Source organism: Glycine soja, chromosome 8 (assembly GCF_004193775.1).
Source record: "Glycine soja cultivar W05 chromosome 8, ASM419377v2, whole genome shotgun sequence".
Lineage (NCBI taxonomy): Eukaryota > Viridiplantae > Streptophyta > Magnoliopsida > Fabales > Fabaceae > Glycine > Glycine soja.
Window position 1 is genome coordinate 24,385,040 of NC_041009.1, and position 4,832 is coordinate 24,389,871.

At 41.0% G+C, this 4,832-nt stretch overlaps 1 non-coding gene across 1 annotated transcript; it reads left to right on the plus strand.

Annotated features, from left to right (window-relative positions):
* The first annotated feature begins 3,942 nt into the window (after positions 1-3,942).
* On the plus strand, positions 3,943-4,049 carry LOC114424866. The gene has a single exon (XR_003669156.1). It is a non-coding gene; the product is annotated as a small nucleolar RNA R71 (small nucleolar RNA).
* Positions 4,050-4,832: the final 783 nt, after the last annotated feature.

Below are 4,832 nucleotides of genomic sequence, written 5' to 3' on the forward strand. Positions count from 1 at the left end.
GCATAACAAGTAAACTGGAATACGAAACTACTAATATTAAAAACAGGTTGTTTCCTCTGATTCAGAAGCCATTCTCTTATCCTGGGTTATGGAGAATTCGTCCCTAACAGTCAACCACTTAATCCAACCCTATTTCAATTTACTAAGCGAAAATCAACTTAGGGTTTTCAATACGTGATTAGGCACCACATACACCAGTTAGCCCGTCGTCCATTAAGCATGAACGCAAGTTAGGCTCAGAGGCAATTAATCGAACACTAAGCGTGCACTGATTAATATTCACGAATTTGGGATAACTGGTGAAGGGAAAACTGCCAGGAAACCACATTACAAGCGAAACCTCAAAGAGAGTTGGGCTTCGTCCTCAAAAGGAAACAACACCAGAAAATCTAGCCTTCCATGGATTCAAACAGAAAACGCAAATGAAACATGAAGCAGAAATGTAAATGAACAGAAATGTAAATGAAACAGAAACGTAAATAAACAGAAATGTAAATGAAACAGAAACGTAAATAAGTGTAATCAATAATGCGGGTACCAAGCAAATAAGATCGAAATTTTTCAAGAGCAAAAACTATGGCTAGAAGCTCTTTCTCAGTAGTAGTATAATTCGCTTGGGCAGCATCTAAAGTCCTAGAAGCATAATATATCACCCTGGGCAATTTATCAATTTTCTGAGCAAGGACAGTCCCCAATGCATAATTTGATGCATCAAACATAAGCTCAAAAGGGGTTGTCCAATCGGGTGCTTGGATGATGGGGGTGGTAGTCAGCGCTCTTTTGAGGCAATCAAAAGCCTCTTTGCATCTGTCATTAAAGTCAAACTCCACCTCCTTTTGCAACAAGTTGGACAGTGGAAGGGCTACTTTGCTAAAATCCCTTATAAAGCACTTGTAGAATCCTGCATGACCAAGAAAAGATCGCACCTCTCGCACACAAGAGGGGTAAGGCAATTGTGAAATAACAGAAATATTTGCAGGATCTACTTCAATACCCTTATTGGGAATAATGTGGCCTAAAACTATACCTTGCTCAACCATAAAATGACATTTTTCAAAATTTAGAACAAGGTTAGTTTCAATGCATCTATTCAAAACTTTTTCCAAACTATTCAAACAACCATCAAAAGAGGATCCATATACAGTGAAATCATCCATAAACACCTCTATGCAATTTTCTAAAAAATCACTGAAAATACTAATCATGCACCGCTGGAAGGTACCAGGGGACTTGCACAGGCCGAAAGGCATCCTCCTATAAGCAAAAGTGCCGAAGGGGCAGGTGAATGTGGTCTTTTCCTGATCCTCAGGGGCAATAGTAATTTGCATATAACCAGAAAAACCATCAAGGAAACAGTAGTGGGATTTACCTACCAGGCGTTCAAGCATCTGGTCAATGAATGGCAGGGGAAAATGGTCCTTTTTGGTAACCTGGTTCAGCCTCCTATAGTCAATGCAGACTCTCCAACTGTTCTGCACCCGAGTAGGAATCAGCTCCCCCTTCTCATTTTTTATCACTGTGAGGCCGATCTTCTTCAGGACTACCTGGACGAAACTCACCCATTGGCTGTCAGAGATAGGATAAATGATTCCAGCTTGCAAAAGCTTGGTTATCTCCTTCTTCACTACATCAAGAATCACCGGGTTGAGTTTTCTTTGTGGCTGTCTTACTGGTTTAGCTCCATCCTCTAAATTTATTCGATGCATACATGTGGATGGGCTAATACCAGGAATGTCCACCAAGGTCCAGCCTATAGCCTTCTTATGCTTCTTGAGAACTGACAACAACTTCTCCTCTTGCTCATCAGCAAGGGAGGCAGATATAATCACTGGAAAACTCTTGCTATCATCCAAGTAAGCGTATTTTAAATTTGATGGCAGAGGCTTCAATTCTGGTGTGGTCGGCTGGACAGTGGTAGAAGGAGATGGTTTCTCAGCCTTTACCTCATAAAGAAAGTCAGAGGTATGTGTACTTCCTGAAACATGGTTAGTCCTATCTGACTCTATAAAATCAATCTCAAGAGGTAAAACACCACCACCAGACATGCAATCAATATCACTCTCAGATTCACTCTCTTATTCACTTTCAGCATCAAATTCAGACATATGATCAAGTACAATTTCAGACTCAATGCATGAAGAGTGAGAGGCATGAAGATTAGAATAAAGATCAGTCATGTATTCATCAACAACATGGTCAATTATTTCAGCACGAAATACAGAAAGATCTTCAGATGGGTATTTCATAGCATCCAGAATATTAAAATGAACAGTTATATCACCAAACTCCATGGATAATGTGCCTGCATAAACATCTATCTTAGTTCTAGCAGTTTTCATAAAGGGTCTGCCTAGAATGATGGGAACTGATCCTTGAGAAAATCCATCTTCCATATTCAAAATATAAAAATCAACAGGGAAAATCAGTTCACCAACTCTAACTAAGACATCTTCTATGAAACCAACAGGGTAGGCAACACTTCTATTAGCTAAATGAATTACCACATCAGTTGATTGCAAGGGACCTAGAGATAGAGAATTAAAAATAGACAGAGGCATAACACTAACAGAGGCTCCTAAATCTAGCATGGCATTGTCAAACTTACTATTCCCTATAATACAAGGTATGCTGAATGTACCTGGATCTTTGCATTTTTCAGGAATTTGAGGAACAGATTTACCAATCAATGCGGAGACATTTCTGCCCATGCTAATTCGTTCACTTCCTTTAAGCTTCCGCTTATTAGTGCACAGCTCCTTCAAGAATTTAGCATATCTTGGAATTTGCTTTATTGCATCCAACAGAGGTATGTTTACCTCTATTTTTCTAAACGCTTCCAAGATCTCTTTCTCTGCCTCTTCCATTTTTTTGTTGGAAACTGCTCTTGGAGGGAATGGAAGAGGGGGAATGTGCTGCTTCTGCAAATCAGAATTACTTGTGGAAGAAGATTCACCTGCACAGAAATTGTTAGGTAAATTTTTGTCATCACCTTTTTCTGGAGTAGAGTGAAGTTTGGCAGGTTCATTTGTAGATGAGGAAGGTGTTATGGGTTGAGGTCCTTGACACTGCTTTCCCGACCTCAATGAAATGGCACTGACATTTTTGGGATTTTGGACAGCTTGAGAAGGCAGCTTGTCAGAATTCTGGGACTGTTGTTGATTCAATTGGGTAGCCAATTGTCCCATCTGATTGGTTAAGCTCTGAATGGAGGCTCTGGTCTCTTGCTGAAACTGCATGTTCTGCATAGTCATTTGCCTCACAAGTTCTTCGAGGGAAGGTTGTGGAGGGGCCTCAACTGTTGGCTGTTTCTGGGGTTGTTGCTGTTGTTGGATTGGTGGAGGAATGTATGGTTTGCTTGTGCCAGCAGCATTTTGGAAGGAAGGAGCAAGCTGCTATTGTTGTTGCTGAAGGCTGGACCATCTGAGGTTAGGGTGATTCCTCCATCCAGGGTTGTATCTGTTGCTGGAGAAGTCATAATTGTTCTGCTGTGGTTGATTTTGCTGCTGAGGTTGAGGAGGTCTATTGTAAATATTTGCAGCATAAGCTTCAGGCTACTCAATTGCTCCAGGTTGCTGCATGGAAGGGCAAAGGTCTGTATGGTGGTCAGCAGATGAGCACAAACCACAAACCCTTGCAACAGGTACAGATTTCTGATTCAAGGCCAGCTGGGTTACCAAGTTAACCAATGCATCCAGTTTGCCTTCAAGCTTCTTAGTTTCAGATGATGCATATGGGTTTGTAGCTACCTCATGCACTCCTCTAATGACTATGGCATCATTTCTAGCGCTAAACTGTTGGGAGTTGGAAGCCATCTTCTCAATTAAATTTCTGGCTTCAGCAAGAGTCATGTCTCCAAGGGCTCCACCACTGGCAGCATCTATCATACTTCTCTCCATATTACTGAGTCCTTCATAAAAATAATGGAGAAGAAGCTGCTCCGAAATCTGATGGTGAGGGCAACTGGCACATAGTTTTTTAAATCGCTCCCAGTACTCATACAGGCTCTCTCCACTGAGTTATCTAATACCTGAGATATCTTTCCTGATGGTTGTGGTCCTGGAAGCAGGGAAAATTTTTTCTAAGAATACTCTCTTAAGGTCATCCCAGCTCGTGATGGACCTTGGAGCAAGGTAATACAGCCAGTCCTTTGCCACTCCCTCTAATGAATGAGGAAAAGCCTTCAGCAATATGTGATCCTCTTGGACATCTGGGGGTTTCATGGTCGAGCAGACAATATGAAATTCCTTCAAATGTTTGTGCGGGTCTTCACCTGCAAGCCCATGAAGCTTTGGAAGCAAATGAATCAGTCCAGTTTTAAGAACATATGGGAGATCCTCGTCAGGGTATTGGATGCACAAGCTTTCGTAGGTGAAATCAGGTGCAGCCATTTCCCTTAGAGTCCTCTCACGGGTTGGAGGTTGTGCCATGTTCTCAGAATGTGCAAAATCAGAATGCTCAGAATCAGAATGCTCAAAATTATAATGCTCCAAATCAGGATGTTCAAAATCACCAATAACAGAATGCACAGATTCACCAGTAATGGAATGCTCAGGATGATCAAAAGGTATAAAATGATGCCTAACTAATCTATGAAATGTCCTATCTATCTCAGGGTCAAAGGGTTGTAAGTCAGATGGATTGCCTCTAGTCATACACTACATTCAGCATGCACTAGTTGCCTTGTCATGTAAATAAAGGTGCAGGTTTGAACTACAGCTACCCTCAAATGATATCCAAATGACTTGAAATTTTGTAAGCAACCTTATAAAATGATGAGAAGATAGCACAAAAAATTTCAGACAAAAATTCAAAGTCTAACTATGAAAGCTAAA